The sequence below is a fragment of the Megalops cyprinoides genome, chromosome 6 (assembly GCF_013368585.1).
Source record: "Megalops cyprinoides isolate fMegCyp1 chromosome 6, fMegCyp1.pri, whole genome shotgun sequence".
Taxonomy (NCBI): domain Eukaryota; kingdom Metazoa; phylum Chordata; class Actinopteri; order Elopiformes; family Megalopidae; genus Megalops; species Megalops cyprinoides.
Genome location: NC_050588.1, coordinates 23,152,829 through 23,178,399, shown reverse-complemented (window position 1 = coordinate 23,178,399; position 25,571 = coordinate 23,152,829). Strand labels below are relative to the sequence as shown.

Here is a 25,571-nt window from a genome sequence, read left to right as displayed (position 1 = left end):
TAAGCAGAAAATTTCTAAAGTATAAGCATTGTAATTTCAATGCTGTTTGAATGTAAGTATTACTGGATTATAGTGTACAATCATGATGGGTTAGTCTGAAATGACATTTTTTAAATATGAAACATTAGGAGTTTCATCCTAGCCAAAATATTTAATATATAAAATTTATATGCAATTTTTCAGTAGTTTTGTTTATTTTCATTTTGCTACTGTGGGGACCATTCCAAACAGAAGATTTCTAAAATAATAAAAATGAGAATTGTTAGAAAAGAGTTCGACCCACAGGTTACTGAAAACATGTAAGCCTGTCAAAGTACAGACAATAGACACAGTAGATTTAACTCGGTGTCAACACTGATCACAACCGACCCGCTGGCAGAGCGTGCTTGTGGCCACCGTCGGCTGTGCAAATAATATGTCTGCATTTCAAGTGCCTTTGGAGAAATCCCAAATGAAAGCAGTGTGCAAGGTCTCTGTTTTCTGTGACGATCATGTCTGAATACCAATTTATTTTATAAATAAAAAGAAGTATGGAAAAAAATGAATGAGAAAAAAGAATAATGAAATTTATGACAGCCAATTTCAAAACTATTAAGCCTTTTAATGCATGGAAGAGGACTTGGCATGAATCTTAAACTGCGCCTCTCGCTTCAATTAACGTGCTATGTCTCGAGTTCCCACAGCATGCAACTTCCCTCCTCGTCCTTTTCAGGAGGAATTTATGGCAGGAAGTTGATATATTATCATATTTGTGCATTATCTTCAGCAGCTGGTGGATATGCTTGGTAGGATAAGCAGTGATAGGAAATATTAGCCCCAGTAAATGCCACATTTCTTTATATCACATCAAGAACGTGTAACCGGAGGCAATAAAAGCAATGGAGCTTGTCTAATTGCATTTCTCAACATGTAACCATTACTTATATTAGGATACATGAAGAGAATTATTTATTTATTTACTTTAGAAATTAAAACGCAAAATGATGGCACTAGACGCAAATGATTTTTAGGTAGAGCGAGTTCCCCCGGAATCTCAGCACTTTCATCTCTGGGCTCGGGTGAAGGAAAGCTTTGAAGGGAAGGACACAGCAGTGTTGTTATTGCTGTGGTTGTGGGCAGCGTCAGCACCGGGGGGACTTAATAAACAGATCTCTCAAGCCCGGGCTTGCACACCCGCCGCGGCATTTACCGAAACCGGCTCGCTCCCTCGACGAGACAGCGTGTCGCAGACGCCCGGCAACAGACACAAATAACAACCGTGTCCGGCGCTGTTTTGTCGCATGTTCAATTAAACCAGGAGCAGAGCGCGAATCCTGCGCATGTGGACAGAAAACATATATTAGGCTGGATTTGCCTTCGTCCCTCTCTCAGGAACACTAAGGATTATGATGACTGATCTTTATGTCTGGTGTAGTCTCGGGCCTGATGGTGGCTTTAAACGTTCCACTCGTCCACATCTACAGCTGAAATTGTCTTAATATACCTAAAACCCCCTTGGAGGTCTGCAGATGGAGAGGACAAAAATAATCAGTTGATCTTTGTTTGTGTAATTTTATATGGTAGTTGTACAACAAATATTCAACTAAATTTTAAACCGGGCACCTATTACATTTCCTTTAACCCAGTTAAAAATGTGACCATTTTGTGTACAAATATGTCAATTTTGAAAACCTAATTCCAGCTTTATTTCAGAATGATAGGCATCTGATCATTGGCATTCAGTCCACTTACAACAACATGAAACTCTGATAGGCCCCTGAGCTTTTTTGACAGTCAGTAATTACTGTTAGAGGTGGTTAAAAGTCTGGTCTGATGATACAAAAAAGGCTGCAGAGTCTCTTCTATTAACAGGTTCAACATAGTGAAAACAATTCTTTTTCCAGTGATTTTTTTTTTTTTCTGTAAAATGGTGATCTCTTCAGAGGCATTGCCAGTCCCTAGATTATTGTCTTTGATCAAAATGGATCGATTTCTCAGCTTTATGCAGGCATTGTTTCTTTCAGACAAGTAATTACATCACTCAGTTCTTCCATTCAATAAATAAATGAATAAATAAATAAATAAAATCTAAATCCCATACATAACAATTTGTTTATGAAAGGAACAAATGTCTGTGATTTACACTAGAGTCTCCCTTCAAACATGGTCCGAAAAGATGCAACAACCTTGTATGAATTTTATAACACAGAGAATAAGTCTTTACCAGTAAGTCTCAAAGTTATCTTTCAGGGGAGATGCACAAAGGGGTGATACATTTATCAAAGAATAAATAAATTGGAACTGAGGAAGAAATGGAATTGGATAGCAGAACTGCACCTCTGTAAATAACCCAGGGCACCCCGGGGGCTGACCGCTGCCCAGGTGTCCAACATAAAAAGAGAACATTCCAGACAAAGGTCTGATGCAAAGCAAAAGGAGATTTATTCACAAAGCTGAGTGGAGGCAGTGTTTACAACTGCAAACAACAACAGACTAAAACAAGCACAGTCCAAGATTGTAGACCCTTGTCCCTTCATTCAACACTTACCTTTAGTGGTAGAATATTGTTCATTATGACCTCTTTGATGTATACAGACAGACAGAAGTACGTAAACAATACCCTTGTGGGTACTGTGGGGGTAAACAAAAAGAAATGGTAGACACCACAGTCTGTTTGAGCCTTTAGCATTACTAGCAATCTTGCTGTCAGATCGGTAGCTAATTCAGTGACATTTTCATGATTGTCCATTTAAATTATAGTGGGCTGAGTGGGGGAAAAAAATGAAGAAAAAAAAAAAACACTCAATTAAAACATCATCATGTCATGCTGACCGAAATACTAATATTTTTAGTCATTTTTACACAGACCAACCTGTAGGTAGAACTTCAGAGGAAACACCACTGCACCACAGTGGCTTTTGTCAACTCTGGCCTGTAGCTAGTGTCCATGTGAGGGCTTTACCATGATGCAATGTTTACTTCTTGTATGATTGGTACTTTGAAGGCAGTTTTGAGTTCTGGCACTCACTAGGTCCTGGCTAATGTCATAAGAACATAAGAACATGCTATGACGAGAACAGGCCATTCGGGCCAACTAAGCTCGCCGTTACAATTAAAGAGTATCCAAAACTGCATCAAGTCTAGACTTGAATACAGCAAGGGTCTCTGCCTCAAGTTCATGACCTGGCAACCTACTCCATGTATTGATGTATGTACACTCTTTGTGTAAAATAATACTTCCTTATATCAGTGTGGAACTTACTCTTAACTAGTTTCCATTTATGTTCCCTTGTTCTACAGACTAAACTCACCCTAAAAATGTATTGCAGTTAACCTTATTGAGTCCTTTTATGAATTTAAAAACCTCTATTAAATCACCCCAAAGTCTCCTCTCGCTAAGTCTACATAGGTTAAGTAACTTGAATCTTTCCTTGTAGCTTTTATATTTCATGCCAGAAACTAATTTGGTTGCCCTTCTTTGAACTTTTTCCAAGAGCCTCAATATCTTTCTTATAGTGCGGTGCCCAGAACTGCACACAATATTCCAAGTGAGGTCTGACTAAAGCATTGTATAATTTCAATATAACCTCCTTAGGTTTATAGTCAATAATTTTTGTTATATATCCAAGCATCCTGTTGGCCTGTTGTCTGTTACCATTGTGAATGTGCCCCTTTATCTCCACGTTTCATCATTTGTGTTATGCATGAAGGGCATGCTCTAGCCTGGAGGGCTCATTAGGTGGGGAGCATATATCTTCTTTATCTGCAACATGGAACAGACATAGATGAAAGGACCCATATCCCAGTCATTCTCTGTAATTCTGAGCTGGAAACATGGAGACAATGGGTACAATGCACAGCAGTATGACTCAATTCAGGGATCAAACCCAAGATAAGACAATTGCTGTCTTGTAATATTTAGAGATGGGAAGTTGGGAAATTATTATTTAGGACATTAGGATTTTTTGTCATCTTCTATCTTCTTTGTTCCTTTTGTGTCTCTTTCTGCCTCTGTCCTGGTAGAGTGCATTGCAGTTCAGTGATGACTGTCTTTTAAACATTTCATACTGCCACACACACACACACACAGATACACACACAAACATGCACACACAGACACACACATGCGCACACACACAGACACGCATAAAGACACACACACACACACACAAGCAAAGGCATCCCATCCATCACTTAAACAGCCTGAATGAGACATGACATCATCCATTTGAGGACAGGTTGACTGAAATCCTCCTAAGTGGAAGTGTGCTAAATTTCAAACATTCTGAAGCTGTGCAAAGGCGTCACCATTCAATCATTGTCATCACAGTTCAACTAATACAGCTAATTTTTAAACGCAACTGTAGCACTGATAATTTTGAGGCAGTGTCATATATTTTACTTTACCAATATCTTTTTATTCAAAACTATGTACAGCATATATAATGTATAACTATATGTCTGCTTTGGACTGTCAGAATTAACCATCACATTTAAATTGTGAAAATTAAGATATCATAATACTATTTAGCATGCAGATCTGAATCAGTCTTGTCTTGCAATTTCCAACATTAATAATAATTTAGTATATAGTTTGGCTGGAACAGTGCGTACAGAACATGTGAAAAATGTTAATATTCTCCACATGTCGTAGCTGAAAAGGACCTGAAGGTGTAAAAAGAGCGGAAAGGAGAAAAACTATATTCAAGTATGAATCAATTCCTACAGTTCACGTGACAGGGGTTACTCAAAGCTGAAAAGCAGCACTAGAATCAGTGTTTCAAGCGTTTGACAGATGTATTGCCCTGTAGGATCTTTAAACACATTGGAAGTCTCTATTGCTGCTTCACACCTTTCACTTGACCCTGAAAGATTTCTCCTGAGCTCAGATGAGGGCATTGAGTGGTGAGAGAAAATCTGAGCTGATTAACTGGTTTGATTGATCCATTGAGGTCTCAGCATCAGCCCCACGAGGGTTCAAATCTTGGTGGGAACATGTCTGTAGAATAAAATCATTCACCTGGCAGGAAAAACCATCCATGATGTGGACTACATATGCAGGCTTTACACATATGCATGCTTTTGTGTATGTGTGTGTCTGTTTGTTCACTAGCAGATACTAATCTGCAGAGCAAATGGAGTCCTATGAAAGGCCTCCTGTGAAAGAGTTTGCTCAATATTTTGATTTTATTTCCATGCCAGGGTGGATTTATGCATCATGAATTTCATTCATGAGATAAGAGCAGGTTCTTCTATTATCATTGAAGTAGGTATTCAAATGAGCTTGCCCAGATGGACCATGGTAGTTACTAAGTTATATCTGGCTGTTTGAATTGTACTGTGGGGCATAGTGTGAAGATGTAGTCATAGAGTAGTTTAAAGAAGGAATGACTACTTTAAAGAAGGTTGCAAGTTTGAATCCCGACAGGGATATTTCCATAGCATCCCAGTGGAAGACACATAACCTGACTTGCCTTTGTTAATATCCAGCTATTTCAATGAATAATATGTAAAGTACCAGTAACTACACAAGTTACTTTTCATAAAGCTCTCTGCCATTACGTGATCAGTGTAATTAAACACCACAATAATAATTTTCTTCTGTGACTGATAATACATGATAGTATTATGATATAGTATTTTTTCTGCTTTAACAGTATTTCAGAATAGTTTTGCTGTTTATTTTTTGACTTCTTTTGTTTTGTCCTTTTTTAAAGATACTGTTGCTGCGGATGCCATTATTTGTCATTAATGGTACCAGTCTTTAATTCCAGGTGTAGATAATTGTTGAGGTAGGACATTTGTGGAGCTGATCATCTAATAGGTGGATCTGAGGATTAGAGCGACTCTTGATTAAAGCATGTAAGGTGGTATTTTCCAATTCTCAAATGGCCTCTCTTGCCATGTCTGTAATTCTGTGCTGTGTTAAGACTGTGTTTGACTATACAAGAAACCTAAAATTGTTGTTGTTATGTCACCTGCCTGTTTACACATCAGACCCAATGCCAGGTGACATGTAGAGCCCAGAAGCTCTAATCTGGGATGAATTCTCTCTAATAACAAATGACTTATCTGCTGTTAAATGCCCCAATATATATGAGGTTTAACTCAAAATAAATGAGTTAATTCTTTAAAAATGGACATAAAACAATTTAAGGTTGATTTTTTTTTTAATTACTCTAACAGTCATTTTTTTATGACATTAACAGTCATTTAAAAAACAGTCAGACTTGTAATTTCATAACAAGTCTGTGTCTGCCCTAATCATTGATAATTATTTGGTGAAAAATGATATTATTTCAGTTTTATTTTGGTCAGTGTTTTAAACACTGTCAAGTTTTGGTATATTTCTAAAGCAAGTGCTATTCTAAATCTCATAATGATAGGATGAGCAGTATTTAACTGGCACTAGATTAAAAAAATTAATAATGATGTAAATATGAATAGAAAACAAGAAAGATATGCAGAGACATACATAAAGAGAGATTAAAACAAAATAGGAATCATTGCTTTTCAATGCCACAGGAGATCATTTTAAAATATTTTCTGTTATGCGAAAGCGACTTTGCAACACCACAACTCACAGCAAGCTTGATCTGCCTGTGTGTACTACAAACAGACAAATGAACAAGCCTTTCATTCCAAATTATTCCATTAGCTGTTAAATATACCCAATGAATAAATAAAGAATTAAAAAGGAACCCCTGCAATGTCTTCTTGCATTAGGAGGAAATGACACAGTGTCATTTTTTATTTAAATCTGTCAGGTGATGTAAACTGATCTGAATGCCCATCGCATTTTGAGTTGTGCCACTGATTTTAATTTAGATTCTTTACGGATTAATGCATGAAGACTATTGACATTTACTTTTTGTTGCCTCCCCACCCCCCAAAGGCAACAGTAACAGAAAAGAAGTGTTTCGTTAACTGGCAGAGTTCTTTAAAAGGGAAGCTTCAATCCAAAACCAGAGGTTTCTTCAGATGTCTGATACTGGAACAACCTACTGGGATTTGAAACAGGCTTGTAGAAGGTTACCTTGAGGAGAATCGATACCCATTCACCTGATGTAGCCTAAAAGATGCAAAATAAAATGATTTATGATTTAATTATTTATTTTCTGAGCAAACACCTATATCCAGGGCAGATTACTGATTAATGCTGCATCATACACTAGATTTTTGCTGGAGCAATTAAGGCAAAGTACCTTGCTCGGGGGCACTGTCCGATAAAGGACTCATGCCAACAACCTTCATGGACTTTGTGCTTCAACTATATTAAACCATCAAATGTGAGTGGAAAATTACCATCCCACCTTTTCCTTCTCCCTGTGTTAACAGTTGAATGTTTTTTTGCTTCCTGTCAACAGAATAAGCCAGTGCCTTCCATGGGTTTTTTTTTTACGAGGTCACGATTCTGGAGCTGTATGGCTGCAGCGCTGAGAACCACTCCCATGGTTCTGCTCCAGTTGTTGCAATCCAAAGTAACATCTTTCAACAGCGTTCTCTTCCGATCCAAGTGACGCATTTTGATTCTCACTATGGATTTCTCCACAGCATTGTTTCCTCTCCCTGTCCTCTTTCCGTCACTTTAATCAACCTTTTTTAATTACAGTTACTATCAGCAACCTCCCTATGCTGTCACCTCCAGGAGGTTCAGTCGCTGAAAGTGACTTGGGCTCTCCTGGGGATGGGGAGGGGAAGTTTGAAAATGTCTCATAATAGCAGGCCTTGTCTGGTTTCCCACCTCTCTTGCCAGCATGCATCTCCTTTGGCTCACTACGTGGCTTGTGTTTAATTGAAGAGTATTGCATTATCTTAAGTAATAAACAATGATTGTGTAGGCTTATCCAAGAAAACACACACACACACAAACACACACACACACACACACACACATATCTATATATAATGTACTTGTATCCATGGGCCAGCATGATATAACTTTGTGCTACTTTTCCCCTCATGATCCAGGACTTGTATCCTTCTTTGAATTGAGTGATTGGGAAATGGAAGAATCAGTGCCCTGATCTCTGCACTAAAATTGTCTCAAATAATTAGTAATCTCCAGAATATGCAAGAACATTTTAAATAAATGTGGATTGGACTTTTATGGAAGATGACATATTAACACTAAATTGTAGAACAAAGTAATTTTTACATTCATGAAAAGATCAATGCTCTTGTGCATGTTTTTTTAATTAATTAATTTATTTTTTTAAATAAAGACATGGCTAAAACATTCAAATGTTTCAGGATACTGAGCAGCCAAAATGTTCAAATCAATGATGTTTTTATGTGTATCTAAATGCTGCATCTATATATAATGTATATTCAGATAGCAATTATGTATTCATATGCAGGTACTAATACTGAATAAGTAATTCTTTTGTTCTGTTCCACTATTCACCTGTTTTTAACCTTAGGCTCTAAACTTTAAAGTTTAAACACGAATGCAATCTACTTCTATTGAAAATACAAAGACTCTTTTCAGAGTGCTGCTACATGTGCAGAGTGCTACATACATCACTGATTGGCAATTCTTCCCTAATTAACTTTTACACCTGTGATGCTGTTCTCGACTTACGTATGTAAAAGCTGCGAGCTGAGTAACACTGTTTTACTGATGAAGGCAGTTCATCGAAACATTTGAACCTTTTAGTCTCATCTTTTTATAAAAAGAAAATTGGAAAAAAGTGTGCAGATGCTTCTGAAAAGAGGAATCTAGCGATAAATAGTTTCATCATGCTTGTGAAAAAAATATTTGTTAAAAAGGTGCTTCTCCCCTATTGTGAAGGTTTATGCACATGACTTATAGAAAGGCACATGGCTGTATATTTGGTGGTGATGTTAGTCTCTCTTAACCCTCGAGTTCTTCTTATTTAAGGGTGTAAATTCTGTACATCTGGAGGTGTTAACTGCGCTTATTTGCCATTCTGCAGTTTCCAGACTGTATTAAGGTTAACAGATACCAGCCTTAGTGTAGAGATGAGACTTCAGTTAAAAAGTTGCAATTGTTGGCTAATATGTTTGTCAGAAATACCTGCCTTGTATAGAGTTGAGCTACCATTAGGCTCTGCCATGTTAAACTTCAACACAGTGAATTCATTATGCATTGTGACTTACACAGGAAACATTAAGCCCAGAGTATGTTAATATTTCATATGCCTTACGGTTGAACTAAATCCATTTTCAATTGTTAATGAAATAGAGTCATTATAACAATGTCTAAAAACAATAGTTCTTTTGCAGCGATATATATATATTCTCAGTATTATAACAAAAAAAAAAAATCTTCAAAACCAAAAATCAGTTAATGTTCAGACCAAGATCTCTTGTTCCTTTGTATGAAATTAGCAGTTTTGTTTCTTTGGTGACTCATAATGTCTCAAGATCTGACTCATTGTTAAGTTTATGCCGTTGGGGTGTGGTGGAAAGATTCATAAAAGTCAGGTCTTACAATTTTCTGTGTGAGTGCCGTTTGTAACTTTCCTTTATCATTTTGATAGGTGTTTATCTCATTGTTCGGAAGGTACCCTGTGCAGCCAGCAATGCATACAATTTAAATATAAAATAACTGCATGCCATAGCTTCTATTGAAATGTGATTTCACTGACGTGAATGGATACTGCCTAAGCTCTGAAATGCAGCTGAAATATGTGGAGAGGAGCTCTGTGATTTTTGTCAATAACCTGTCAAAATATTTGGTATTTCACTCTCTTTCCCCCGTTCCTAGAAGGAAATACTAATTTACTGTACATTCAGAATGTCGAGACCTAGGGCTGTATTTGATGAAATGTAACATGGAATGTCCATCTTGATGTGGCAACTGGTAGGGTTTAAAATAGGCTCCGGTGTGTGCTGCAGCACCACGGCCAAAACTTTTTTCCCTTTTTTTTCCAGAACAGACACTGATCTCCATTCCTTAATTACCTCTACAAGAGACTATAGGAAGCCAGCGAGGTTGAAGGTAAGTGTATTTATTGCATCACTTTGACAATAAGATTGGCCTAGTTCATTGATTTTTCTCTGTTTTTTTGTGGGGTGTAAGCAAGTGGATTACAGATACAGCGAACAGCAGAATTGGTGTTCCTTCTTGTTTGTCCCATCACAAAGAATGCTGAGTACCAGACAACAAGCAAAGGGCAGAAATCACATGCTGCAGGGCTAGGGGGCTCAGTGGCCACACTGATGGTTGAGACGTCCCATGTGACTCCTTTTGGTTGCAGCCGGAGGGGGCGGGGCACTAGCTTTCTCGGTAACAATAGTAAAATAATACAGACAGAGTGATTTAAAAAAATCTGATGATTTTTAATAACACTCATGAAAAATTTTAACCATTTTCCCTACTGATTTTGCACACTAGTACAGTAAGCCTGTACTTGCATGGCCTGTAACTGCAGGCCCAGACTGCTTTGATCTCATAGAAACATCAATCTTGACCAAAACTTTAAGCAAGTTTAAGCAACTTTTTTTAGCCTATGCCCAATTTTATTTTTGGTTTATGCAAAGTCAAACCTATAATGTTACATATGAAGGTCTTCAATTTTAGTTTTGTTATGTCTCTTACCATCTTTTGGTACTTCATGATGAATGGTTACCAAATTATTTTTTAATTAAAAAATATACAGTGATCCAGTGTGTCCATTCTGGGGTTTAAAACAAAAGAACCACCTAAACAGACTGGCACTTTGTTTACTTCTAATTATAGTATAAGTAATCAATGTAATATGCTTATGATTTTTGAATCCATAATAAATAGGATGCACCTAGTCGTATGTAATTTGCCATAATCACAGACAATATTGGGTTTGTACTGTATGCCTTCCATTCTGTTCTTTCTCAGACCCACATGCTGCATATCCTACTGCAGTTTACAGCATTTTGTACGGTGTTGCCTGGGACACCTGCCTGATCTCGGAATGCAGTGCTGACCAGAATGTTTAACTTGGCCTTCGTCCTCTTTGATATGAAAAATGTTATTCTTTTTTAAGGTTGTGGCTAATACCTTGTGGGCATGATAATATTCTCACAGCAGGGAAAGGTATCCCTGGCAACCATGATATAGAGTTGCCCTTCTGCACATACAGTTTATATATATTACTTTCATTTGCTCTTTGGCTCTACAGTGACATGACTGTTTTGTAAAGCTCTATATCTTAGTAACCAGCTCTAATGGAAAAGGGTTTGAGTCTGGACACAGAATGGAAGAGGGTGACTGTCCCTGGGGAGGAGCAAAGGGGGGAGGGATGGGGGTGAGAACGCAAAACATACTTGGTCTGCAGGAATAATGAAGAGCTTGACATGATAATGGAATCCTCTGTTGGTGGAAGCCGGCACGTTAGATCTTCATACAAATGATGTGAAGTCAGTTGTAAGTGTTGCTGCAGCTAACCAGAATACAGCTGATGGGAAATTTCTTTCAGTTCGAAGGTTTTTAGTTCTGCCAGTGGTTCTGTAGCTACAGTAGGGCTGTAGTTTCAGCCAGCAGATGTCTGGGTTGGATTTTTTTCAATAACGGCAGTAGTTCTCAATTTTATTTTGCCCATGCCAAGCCAGATCTTACAGCATCATCTCCACCGCTGCCTGCACCACAGTAAGATTCAAGCTCTGATCAGAATTTAGCCTCCCTGTCATGCTATTAACTGAAGCCTGTGGGCCACCACAAGGCCACCATAGGAACAGAACAGACCTCCAGATCCAGAGATTCATAATGTAAAAATAAGAAAAGAGAATTGCGGTGATCAGTCCAGATTTGTATATTTACTGCTGCACTGCATTTGAGCAGTTTCTCAACAACAAAAATCACAGCATTAGTCTGAATTTAGTTTCACAGGCGTTTTCACTGTATACCTTACTGTCGTTACTGCATTGTGTTGTAGTGCTCCCTGTCATCCATTGAGTCACATTATTAGTTAAATGTCATTGCTGTTCTGAATCCTTTTTAAATGCCTAAAGTTGTACTGAAGCAATCAAGGTGCCTTGCCGGAGGATACAATGGCAACAAGTCTGGTATTGAACCAAAGGCTCCCCGGTCTAGAGCACAGTGCCACACTCACTTATCCACACTGCTGTCTGTAACTAAACATGTCTGACCACGTGGCGTGGCATGCTTGTTGAAGAGCAGTAAATTACAGTGACAGTGCTTTTACATGTTTGATTGTGTTTGTGTATTTGTGTATGTGTGTGTGTGAGGGGGAGAGAGAGAGAGAGAGAGAGAGAGAGAGAGAGAGAGAGAGAGAGAGAGAGATGAATTGATGTGCGCCGTGAGGAGTGAAACAGTGTGCGTCCATCTGCACTCAACCTGCAGATTGAAATAATCTGACAACACAATGCTTGTATTTCTTTGAGCCAGGGGGATGCGTACACTCTTAATGAGAGTGTTGGCCGGAATAACTGGGAATTGCACTCGAGAGCAGTGCAGTGGAGTCCAAGGTGTGTGGTACAGTCACACAGAGGGGTGGCAGTTAAGTGTTTCTGACGTGATTAATACAAGACCGTGAAAACACCATTATAAGGTGTCTCCCAAAGGCCGAAAGCAGACGGAATGCCTGTTTAAACGGTTTCCAGAGCCTTCCCTGTGAGCACACCATTTTCAGCACTGGAGTTAGAGTAATCATGATGCTTCATATAGCTATAAACTTGAATGCTTATTCTGCTGATGAGTAATTAATGCTGGTGGTTTTATATGGCCCATCTGAAAACTAATTTACTATCATCTGCCATAACTTTCCATGGGGATGTGTTGTATGCTATGACTTCATGTGTCATATCGAGGTATATACCAACTTTGTGAGTGTGCGTATGTGTGTGTGTGTGTAGGCATATGTCTGTGCATATGTGCACGCGTGTGTTTGTGTGTGTGTGTGTGCGCGTGTGTGCCTGTGTTTGTGTGTATATATATATATGTGCGCGCATGTGTGTGTGCGTGTGTGTCTGTGTTTGTGTGTATATGTGTGTGTGTGTGTGTGTGTGTGTGGTTGTCTGTGTTTGTGCGCATGTTTGTGTTTGTGTGTTACCTGGAATCGGACTCTCTTCCCCTGTCTGTTCCTGAAACTGTCTGCAGCGTATCCGGTCCAGTCGCTCAAGGGAGTATTAATCATTATCCATTCTCCACAGCCGAATAATTACTCATCCTCTGCCTAATGCATCTCCCAGGTCTGGAAATCAAGTCTGCGTTTCCGTCAAGAAAATATTGCACTAGTGATACACGTTTTTATGACAATCTACCACATGAAACTAAACTATGTTTGTTAAAAAATAAATCATTAAAAACCTCAATTTATGAAAATGCCCCAAAGTAGTTTTCAATTTTATAATAACTGTCTCACCATCATAAGCTCTTCATGGTGAGGACATGTGGCAGACCTTTGTTTAATATAACCTCTCACATCCACGAATGAAATGAAGTAGCAGGGAAACTCAGTAATAATGTCTTGGACATGTTGTACAGAGAGATGAGAGATGCAGCTCTGAGACTGCACAAAGTGATAAATGAATAAATTCTGCATCCTTGCTGAGATGGTGAAAGTCCAGACATTAAAATAAAGTTTGCACTGTGTCTGGGCTGTGTAAAGCTGTGAAGGAGACAGACGTGGGCAGAGACAAGGGGATACTGGGGCTCAGATTGGTGCAGCAGGGTGTCCTTAGAGGTGGTCATGGTACATGTTATCACGTCATTTTCTTTTGGCTGCGATCAGGGCAGAGAAACATTTCAGATGGATGGGATCAAACACAGTGTCCAGAAACAACAACAACAAATATTTCTCCTTCACAGCTGTTGGCCTTCGGGACAGGCACGAAGGAGAACTTCTGGTGTGTTTCTGCACTGTGTCAGGTAAATGCTGACTTTGAAAATAAAAAGAGCCTTTTTTTGGTTTTCTGATCAAAATAAACAGGCCATAATGCGCATTTTGCTAATGGCTGGAGACCCCTCCAGCCTGTAGCAGAAAAAATATTACAAGTAAAACTTTTTATCCCTATAGACAGTTCAGCATTTGGACTGGTGTAGTTATGATTGAAATGTTGCCCTCGGAGTGGTCGGAACATTATGCAAAGGGGATTTGTTTTTGGTGGCCTTTTGTGGTCTCTCTCTCTGCCTGATACAGACACAAGATGTGGGCATACTCTTTGTTAGTTTGTTTCATCTGCTTTACCCTTAGGAAAAACAGAAGAGAGAAACTACCAGGGCTCTTTGATATTTGATGAATACCCACATCCTTGCAAGGATTTTGCTTTTTTGTTTGGCTCTGGAAGGTCAAGCAGGACACATATTTGTACTTTGTATTAAAAGCTAATCAGCAAATTTTTCGTTTCAGTCTAAATCTACTGCTGTGGGCTGGAAAATTATATATTCTTTCATTGTTGCAGGAGAGGAATAGATTTTTAGTTTTTAGTCTATTTTTGCTCAAAGCTGAAATTCAGCCTCCCTTGAAACCAATGAGAAACTTTCATTCTGTTCTCATTTTGCTGAAAGTTGGGGTTACTTTAACCCAGATGCCATGGTGCTAAACAGAACTCCCTCTCCTTCATCTTCTACTGGAATCTGCAGACTGCCATGGGTACCCCCAGTTGGAAGAATTCATAGAAGTGAGAGATCCTCAGGAAAGTATACCCCAAGAAATTTCTGTCAAAGAGAGCAGTATGTAACGATGAAGTGTAAACCATTTAATACAGAAAACTACAGGTATGCACATCCTTTTGTCCGATTTTGTAATTGTAAGCTGTAAGTACTGAAAAAGCAGCTATATTTCTGCTAAATGAATAACGAAGTAACAGCAACATTGTGCTCGAGATCATCAAAGGAAGATGGCATTCACAGAGGAGCTGAACAATGTCCTTGGGGACATTCAATGGCCCATTTTACATTGTGCGTTTTACATTCGTCCTTGTGATTTTTGCTTTGTATTGGAATTCCTTTTTTCTATTTTCTTCTTAATGGAAAAGTTTGAGCTGTAATATATGGATGATTCTGTCTCACATCCATGACAGAGAGTTAAGAAACCATCCTGACACTTTTATGGTAGGTAATTTTTGCACTTGCAGTGTCATTATTTCAAATGGATTTGAAAAGGTAGAGCTTTTATCTGTTGGTTCTCATTATAAACCCATAAATTTCTTAAGACCCACATATAAAATCAAAAGCATTTGAAGTAATTATGTAAAATAGGTATATGGCTTCAACTCTTAAGTGTTAAAGATAAGTTATTAAAATCAGCACTTTTTAAGCGAAAGAAGATTAATTTATACTCTTGAGAGTTTGGCGTTGTATGGGTAGTATGCAAAATGGTGGTGTAGTGTTTAAATCCTGGTTCTAAATGGTTCTCAAAGGCCAATTTCACTCAAGACCATCGCCACAGCCAGAGTGTCCTCTAACTTTAAACTAAGATGTGATCTCAGCTGTGTGGCAATGTAAGGAATTGAACCCATTGTTATATTGAGGTTCAAATGACAAAATCCTTGTCTTTAGTGGCAGCAAGATGGTATAAATGAATTGGAAGAATTTTTTTTATGTATATTCAGTCTGGTCAAGAGAGCAGAGACCTTAAGTCTTTTTTGTAATTAAGGGCTCTATTCAGCCTAACTGCAAAAGAATGTATTTAATTTAAGCCATCAAATTTTTTCGCAGTGTTCAACAGTGGCCTCTAAACTCAAAGTATTTTGTGAGAAATCCAAAAAATTATACCTATTTAAAGTCAAGACTAAAGCTGAAGACAGGCTACAATGCGATTTGTTTCAACAGAGGCTGAAGTTGCATTTAATGGCCTTTGTCTGTAGTTGTAACCAGCTGACGGAAGAGGAAGTCAACTTCATTACTCTTCAACTGATGGCTGTATCAGATGTCTCTGCTTTCGCAGTAGAGTGCAGTTACTGTAAAGTCCATTCTTTGCCCCAAAGAGCACATTTGTATTGAGAATAATTGTGTTGAGAAGGTGCAGTTAGTGGCCTTTTCCCATTATCTTTCTGTCAATAATCCAAATGCTGCTGCACAGGAAAAAAAAACCCTGAAGCAAACAGTAAAGCTGGCAAACAAACTCATCAGATGTAAGAGCTACTGTCAAGTTTTTTTTTTCCTGTAAATATTATTACTGTCTGAAATGCTGTTCTTCACAGTCTTCAAACAGATGCAGGCCACCATCTCATTAGCTTTGGGTTCCTGGAAATGACCCTTGTCGGCAGTTCTATTTTGCTCCTGATGAAAGCTACAGTATATACAAGAGTTGGTAACATTTCTGTTTGGAGTTATAGTAAAAAATATCTTGATAATCCATTGGGCTGGCAAATTTCAGTGTATTCTAACGAATGCCAAGGTCATTATTTGTGATGTAGGACACAAAGGAATAGGTCCTTTGTAGTCTGAGTACTAGAGGACCTATGGATAATGCACACCGAATGTTGAGCTGCCTCAACAAAGTGGACAGGACACCAATATGGTGAAAACAGCTTGGTAGATTGTATTGACTATGGTAGCCATATTTAATGACAAGGACAATCTGACATTGATGTTTCAGTAGATTGTTATCAATAGACGTTGCCATATTGATATTCTTTTCACTGCAAGTGCAGGTCAATGCACAACACATTGGCTAATCATATAGGTTGTAGCACAGCATGCTAAGGAGCCTGCCAGGTTTCATGGCAGGAAAATGTATGGTTTTGCCAGAGAAAATCAGGCAGTTGGCAAAAAGGACTTTCAGATAGTGGCTGTGGAGCCTAATAACTGTCCTTGTTTGAGTATGATATAACAGGGTAGGGGATGTATAATCTTTAGGAGCACTACAAATTTGTGTTGACAAAATGTAAAATTTGCATATTGCTAATTTGCATATGAAAGGGAGAAAGATGCTAACTTCTCAAGGGAGATTCGCTAACATTGCAAATCATTACTTGTACTCTAGTGCACCAAGCACCGCAATGGTGTCTCCAGGCATAACAGATAGCCGGCAAAATTGCAAATGATACTGTTAAATTAGCATTGATCTTGTAAATAACAGGGTTAGTTTTTATTCACTCGACAGCTCATATTTTGCCATTTTTACCCACTCTTCATTTTTGCTGAAGCGATCTGGGCTTAGTCAGTGATCACACTGTGTCCATTCGTAGCTGCATAGTTATCAAAATCTCTGTGAGCCAATCACAGTATACATGAAAAGGAGAATCGTGTGTACGGTTATTCATGGTGAGTGTATGAGGGTTTTGGAAAACTAAATGGCTGAAAATGTTTATTTCACTTGCTGCTTCTGTCCTTGACAGCAATTACAATGCCACATGATAAGTTACAAAAAGTATCCATCATAGAATCTGGCGAGAGAGACCAGTCACTGTCTGGCAGCTTGGCTTTTGTTGTGTTGCAGATGGCTTGATAAATAGATAGGTAGTACATCCTTTAATCAAAGGTACAGTTTATCTGCAGTATTTGGAGCTGAATGTTTTCCCTGTCCAGATTCTTTAAACTGTACCAGTTGGACAGCCTGTAAGAGCACAACAGCAACAGCAGTAATACAAATTCAGATTTGTTCATTGGAATATGCATATCTCATTCACTTTGTTTGCTCCTGATGCACTGAAATCTTTTCAGACAAAAATATGACAATAAAATCAGTTTGTAATGTAAAGGCTAACTGACACTTTTGACAATAATTGACATTTTGCTTTTATTTTTGCTCTTTATTTAGAAGTATATCAATCAACTGAATGGACAGATCCTTACATATACAGCCCTGATTTGGTTTTCACTTCAAAGCTTGTGCTCAGTAGAGGTGGTAAATTCTTGCTTGGGCACTCTGTTACCCCTGTTAACTATTAGGAGATGACAGAGCAGGGAAGGCCTTGCACACACCCTGTCTGTTTTTAGCACTAATTGCCATTATTGACTATGGGTTGAGGCTGATTGCAAAGTTCCTTGCATTATGAGGCATATGCATTGTGACAGCCAAGACCACTTTTTTGTGGTTGGGGTTGGGGGAGAGACTAGGCCTGCTGCATGGTTCTCTGAGATTGTTGGAGTGTGTGATGGAATTACAATTAATGGCTCATATTCTACAGAGGATTGTTCCCTCCACTGAGCAAGTGCAAGCAGCTTTTCTGATGACTTCTCCAACAGCACCTCCAATTACCACTTGCTATTTAATGCCTAGTATTAAGTCTTAACTCTCCTCTGCACATTTCAATTTCATTGCACTTTTGAAGCATTTACTAAGTGTGCTATGGAATTCCACCCTATATTTTACACATCCCATGCATATTTCATGGATACTGGCATCACTTTGAAATCATACTTGATTACTTGCAATCTATTATTGACATCATACCTATATAATTCTCTGTGATCACTGCACATTTTGTACCAAGAAAATTCAATATGCCTTTAAAAAGGCATAGAAAGATTCAAATGTAATGGAGGCAAATGACAAAAGTGCAAAGTGACAGTCAACTAGTGCATGAAAAGCGAGTGGGCCCTGCATGTGGGCGTTTGTCTTTCATTGGTGTACCAGTAAAATGATACAGCCACTGTGTCAATGGTTAAATTTTTAAATAATCTTTTACTCTGCGTCACATATGGGAAGGGCCTACAAACTGTTGTATGGGCGTACAACATGAAGATACTATATATCTGTTTGATTCGTGCAGTCAGTCAGGGAGCCAGCCGTATAGTGAAGGAAGAGCAGAAAACAAGGATGATTTTTGTTTTTGCAAACTGCACTCTGCAAATACAAGCCTTTAGAGACCAGCTGCAAGGATTTTTAACTTAAAAATTAGAGCTATATGGAGCTATAGAGTGCTGTATTGCATTTACTAGTGATGTGTTTGTGTCCTTGGACTCTTTATGCGCAGCATTTAAAGGAGAATAAGCACACTTTTGAAACATGAAACAGAATGACTGTGTATGTGTGCATGTCTGTTGGGGGTATGAGGGTGGGGCCTGCATTCAGAAGAAATCTTCAATATACGGTGCCATTTCATCACAGTACAGCAGACCTAAAATTTGATGTTTTTAATCAAAAGCGAATTTCTCCTTGAGTTAGTCAATGGCATTGAACAATAGGAGTATTCTTCTACAAGGGGATGAGCCACAGAGAATAAGCCCGTTCCACAAAGTCAAGCTCACAGCCTCTCCTTTGGTTTTTTTTTTTTTTTCCCCCTCTCAGTCTGTCCTCCCCTCCCTCTTCTGCTTCTAGAAACGCTGACGTGTTGCCGCTTTGGCGGATAAACAGAGGGAAGTATCCTCTCTTGACCACAGCTTAAGGAAAATCGCTGCCTTGCTTTTATGATCGGCCATATTGTTTCGCTTTGAAGTCACGCAGGCCGGCCTTATTCTCCGAGGCGATCAATTGCGCCTACCTGTAATACCGTCCAGATGGACCGCGGGAGTGAGGAGCGGGCGTGAATCCACCATCTGCCGGCTGCTGTCCCGGACATCCAGGGACATTGGGCAGCCTGCACTACCTGTGCCACTGAAGGGTTTTAATCTGCATTTGCTGCAAGATGCTCTATATTCTAAACATGGCTCCTGCAGTGCGGCCCCTTTGCAAGTATAAGATATTTCTAAAAATAAATACGGACCATCATTTCCTTGTGCATTATGAGAGGTTGTGGATGGTATAAATTGGAGAGAAGGGAACATTAATCAATCACTCACATTTTACCCGTTGTCACAGACCACTGAGCGCATTGCGGAAAAACCGTGCAAATTATGGAACAGATACAACGTGGGATGGAAAACATACACTGATATTGTGATGAACGGAGTACAAATCAAAGAGTTATAGTATTAATATACAGTGTGTTATGTGCCCTGTTTGAGTTGTGGCAGTTTGTAAACAAACAGATTTCCTGATATGATACCTTCCTGTTATATATTATATTTGCTTCTACACACAAAGGAAATACAGAACTGGCCAAAGTCAGACTCACATCACCTGTCCTCTAACTTTGCCTTTAACCCTGTACAGTGCTTTGCTTTAGCAGTAAAGTGGCAGCTGCAATAAATAGTTTCCCTTCTCTCCACCACAGAGTGGGAACCAGGCTGGATGAGTGAAAGCAAAAGCTTACCTTGTGTAACGTTGAATTGGAAAGCCATGCAATTTTTTTTTCACAGAACTGTTCCACCCTTTTGTCAAAACTTAAATCAATCATTTCCTGACTTCTGTCACACAACCTTGTTTGTAACGATAGTAGGCTGAGCTGATGGGGGTCATTTTTTTGGCACAAAAGAAAAAAACAATGGAAAAATACACAAAACATGAGTTATTCACCCAGTCAGGTTCTTGCTCTACAGAGAGAATGAGATATATAGGCTTAGTTATTTCAGGGCTTCCAAATAGCGCTTACATGTCGATTGCTACGCCATTACAATTTGCAAGAGGATGCTCTTGAGCTTTATTTTTTATGATGTGCCAGCATTAAATGTCAGGGCCGTCACTGCTGTATTCAATAGCCAAACGGGCCGTGAGGTCTGGAGGCCAAAAATCTCTCTTGACAGTAGACTGGCAGCATAGCTGGTGACCAGTGTGCTGTTTAAATCAGCATGGATTCATGTATGTTTAGGAAGAGCTTTTAGCAGTAATACACTTGGCGGAACATGCATTTCTATGCATTTGTGGCTGCTCATTTGTGAGTGGAGACTTTGCCATTTATTGGGTGCTAATATTTCATCCTAACACTACACGACCAGTCTTCAGATTGAGTTGTGGTTAGGAGGATAAGCGGTCCATTTAGAGCTATGTGACTGTAAATTGCTTGGATAAAACACATTTAAAACGGAAAACAAAATAATCATGTGGACTGGTTCAAAAATGGAACAGATTGTTTGTCAATGTATTTTCAGACTAAAAGACAGCAAAGTATAGAAAAACCTGCTAATTTCATCGCCTACCCTCATGCTGCAAGAAGCTCTGCTGTACCTCTGACGTGTTTTAGTCTTCTCTATCTTGAGGTTGTGAAACATACAAAGTCAACTACAAGAGGCTATATAAACCCCTTTATTCCGGTGATGCTATGTACAAAGGGTGGCTTTGAATGGTGGTGGAGACCCATACCACCTACATTTGCGTGAATTGACAATTGTTGCTTTTCAGCTGGTAATACTCTTTGCCTCTTTATATGCATTTGACATTGTACTTCCTTGCAGTCCAGCCTATCAGTATTCCTGCAAACACCATGTGGTTTGAGCCCCTTGCAGAACTTTAAAGAATACAGATAAACTCCACCACCTGCAGCTGGTATAACATACAAGACAGGGGTGTTATAGATTAACTCAAGATTTCAAATGTTACCACAGCCATTATAGTCAGATATAAAATAATAATGACCTCTGATTATGATTTTATCTTACTGCTTTGTGGTTTTGAACAACAACAAAAAAGCTATATGAAAGCATGATTTTGTGTATAAATCCAGATCTCAGGCCTTGTGAGGACTGGGTGTTGACGGAGAATACTCCATCAAGTGTTCCTTTGTATAAAGCTGTCCAGAGTTGTTCTTGCTGTATGGCTGCTACTGGCATTGTTTGAATAAGGTTGTGAGCATTGAAAAATGAATGCAGTTCATTTATATACCTGCATCAAAAGCCCAACCTGAGGACATGTTACGTTTATGCACACCTTCCTTTTGCATGTATGCTTTGCGAGAGTCAGAACAATTTTCTCTTAAGATTTCCCCACTGCAAGTTTTTCTGTTTGTTCTAAAATTGAAAAGCAGCACAGCAATACACTATGTGACCACAACTGGGAGGTAATGTGATTTGATGCTTGTCTTTAAGCATTTCTGATGTAGTCGATTGTCAGATCTCAAAGTATACTCCTTGGTAACAGTGCGTAAATATTGCAGGATAAATGAGTGCTTATCTGGAGTTTCCTTTAATGATGTGCAGAGTCCAAACCTGGAAGTACATCTACAGCATTAGCACAGATTGTTAGTCAGGTATACACTGGAAAAAAAAAATAGTTAAAAAGAAAGCCATTTGCCTTGAAGACACAAACAGCTGAGAATCAAGTTAGGAGACATGGGCACATTTATCTGAAAAATGCATTCTTCTATCACTAATGTTCTGTCTGTTTTAATTTATAATCGACTTCAGTATGACTGTACAGTTCAAAACAAAGGCTAATGGCTCAGTGCCCTCACTTTGAGTGCCCTTCATGTAGTTGTACTGAATAATTTCTAGAACATTGGATTTGTAGAACAGATCACCAAGAGACATAGGCAAAATTTCCTTGCAGAGAGCTGGCGCCCCTGTTGATGTCTCGGGGGTTTTCCCAGAGCAAGACCCAAGTACAGATGTTGGGCCAGAACAGCCTTCCCAAGCCTGATACCAAGAGGAAGTTACCGGAGCTAGCACTCGCTGTGAGTCATGCCCACCGCAGTGGGAAATGGATGAGAATGCATACGCGCACAGACGCTCTGTGGGTCTGTAAACCCCAGCTCATGACTCTGCTTCATTTAATGCATCATGTGACCTTTTGTATTGCATGGCCACAGAGCAACAGCAGCGCTGATTTTTCAGCACCCCTTGTGTGGTTTGGGACATAGCTCTCTCACACACACACACCTTCTCTCAGCACCTCTCCTCATGTGGTATGTGATGCAGCTCACACACGCTGTCAGCTAGCATTTATACAGAGGCGTTGTCATAACTCGTTCATTTATATGTTGGAGTTCAGCTCCTCTTCAAATGTATGGGCTGCAAATATATTCTCTTTCATGCTGGATGAGAAAAGAGAATATCTCTCTAATAATCATCTTTTGAGCTTACTTGGGTTCTAGAACGTATATAAATATATTAAAAAAAAGCCAATTCTTGTGTGCGCTGCATGATTATTAGATGAGTCTCTTCGACTCATGTGCGGTAATTGAAAGGCGAGGTTTGCGTGAGTGAACCTGCCACATCTGCTGTAACTGTGATCTCCGATGAGCACAGTAGTACACCTGAAATAAAAAGCATCCCCAAAAGGCCACAGTCACATTTCATTATTTCTGCTTCTGGCTTCTGTTGACTTGAGGTTTCCTTGTTTGCAAAACCAATTTACGGTAAAACTCTTAAAATGGTCAAATATTGATCCTCTGTTTTTTTTTTTTTTTTGCTAATATCTAAACTACTCTTGCAATTAAAGAGAACAGGTAATTATATGAGGTGTACAGAGAGTAGTTCAGTCTTTGGATGAATAACTACAGCTTAGGTCAAATCAATAGTCTTTGTCTGATAATAATGTGAGCATTTAGTAACATGACGCAGGAAATGGATTAAAAGCTCAATACGTATAGGCCTGTGGGCTGAATTCAATATAATGAAGTAGATTGCTGCATGCTGGTGATCAGTTGGATAGGTCTGTCTGAGTTACCATGCCGATCTCATGCTTGTAGTTATTTATTGTATTGTCTTTCATTAAGCTTTGAATGTATAAAGTTACAGTGCATTTCAAAATGCAGATCCTCGTTATGCGTCTGTAAAATACAAAATTGCAGTATGCTGTTAATAAAATGCCATTGCAATACAAATGTCATTCGAGAAAGTAATCTACATTCATGAAAGTTTACAGTGTGTGTGTGTGTGTGTGTGTGTGCGTGCAAACAGATGTGCATTTCCCTATGAATTGAAATGTGGTGTATATGCCCCAGGGTTTTAACTAGGGCTGTGTGATATAGCCGTCGCAATATATTGCATAGCTATTTTTAGCGCAATGACAGCTATCCCCGGTATGTGGGGTTAGGTTTCTTCCTGTATGTTTTTTCCCTTTAGTCATACCTGATGCGGGAGCACACCTCCAAAGTTCAGTGAAATGCTTCCAGGGCAGAAAACTATCACTTGTATCTATATGTTGGTTAACTTATCTATTAGCTTTGAAAAACACTTAGCATATGTTTTCACTCTTTATCGTTGTAGCCATGTGTTTCTATCTACTACAGGGAAGCAGCATAGCACTGTTGCTGTGATATCAGCATTGAATAGATACGAGTGGTGTTTTTTCCCCTGGAAGCATTTCACATGGCCTCGGAAAACTGGAGGTGTGCTCCCGCATCAGGTATGACTAAAGGGAAAAAACATACGGGAAACCTAACGCTACATACTGGGGATAGCGGTTATTGTGCTAAAAATAGCTATGCGATATATCCTGACGGCTATATCGCACAGCCCTAGTTTGAACTGTTTGAGGATAATCAGATGTTTTAAAAATGCCAGTTTTCCAGTAATTTTTGACATAATGGTAGAGGAGGCAGAAGTGTTTTATACCTTTGAAACATCTAGTCATTAACATCCTTAATTGACATTCTACCCATGTTCATATTTGAACTTCATTGCTTCACTGCAAATTCTTTAAAGTGATTCATTGATATGAGCAAAGGCATGTTTGTCACCATCTGCATGCACCTTCACAAGACCAACTTTGGCAAAAGTAAACCATATTATAAGTGTCTGGCTGATTTAACAGCTGGCCACCTATTTCCCTTCTGTGATGCATCTTTACACACAAACACACACACACACACACACACACAGTCTGAAAACTCTTCATTTCTAACATTTCTGTAACATTTCATCAATGCACAGCCACCAGCTGTCCACACAGGGCTAGCAGGCAAGGCTCTGAACATGCTGGAGAGAGGGCGTGTTCTCTCCATCCCAGGAGGGCAGCTCGTATGGGAGCTAAGAGACGCTTAAAGCACAGGTGGTGTTTGAGGAGTGTGTCTGTCATGCTTTTTTTTATCTCCTTGGACACACACTTTGAAGGCTAGTGAGAGTGCACCCTGTGGAGCATAGTAATACTTTTGGGAATGCAGTCAGTGTCTGGTGTTATTCCTAAGAAAAGACAGAAAACACATAAAGGATAAAGTCATCTTACTGACGCCTTGCGGTTATCAAAGAAATTAATCTCAATTCGCCCAAGGTTGAGAGGAATCATTCATTTAGATCCATGGTCCTGTGTTGTCAGGTCAGCTTTGTGAGAGAAGTTGCCTCCATAGAGAATGAACCAGGTCTGTGCATTCTGAAATACTTTAAGAACTTCCACAAGAAACCTCAATGCACACAGCTGAACATCAATGTTTCAAGGACACACTTCTATCCTATGGAATAATTACCTTTTTTTCATAGTCAGTATTTAACAAAGTGATTCCACTCCTAAGGGGTTTCAGTGATGTGGATTTCCCCTAAATGATCTCCTCCTAAAGGAGCTTGCTGTTGAACAGGCAGTCTCGTGTCAGCTCCCTTACCATCATGCAATGATTATGCTGATTTAAGCATGATTTAAGCTATGCCAACTCTTAAGGCATAGTAGAGGAACGAAAATGTTAATGCTTTTGGAGATGGATGTTTGTCAGGAACAGGGGCTAACAGGTCCCTGAGGGTGGCAGCTCCACAACTGCACTGTGATATTCTTGAAGGGTTTATTTTATTGTCGTGTTAAAATGTTTATCAGTCTCGGGAGAAACCTAAGCCGGCTCTCAGAGACATTTTGCATTGTTCTTTCTGAGGCACTGAATAGAGGAATGACAGTTGTGCATTTGGATGAGAAAGGGGGACAGTCTAGTGATCATTTAGCCTAAGGAGTCACACAACCAGCAAGTTTATATGATAATATGATTGTATGAACTTATAG

At 39.1% G+C, this 25,571-nt stretch overlaps 1 protein-coding gene across 3 annotated transcripts in view; it reads left to right on the top strand.

The window, feature by feature from the left end:
- The window catches only part of fhit (fragile histidine triad diadenosine triphosphatase), a 227,972-nt gene that overhangs the window by 7,581 nt on the left and 194,820 nt on the right, over positions 1-25,571 (top strand). For 2 of the 3 annotated variants that reach the window (XM_036531595.1, XM_036531594.1), the window contains exon 3: positions 9,880-9,946. The gene's annotated coding sequence lies outside the window, so the exon portion shown is untranslated. The remainder of the gene's footprint in view (positions 1-9,879; positions 9,947-25,571) is intronic. The other variant, XM_036531596.1, reaches the window with a different exon arrangement.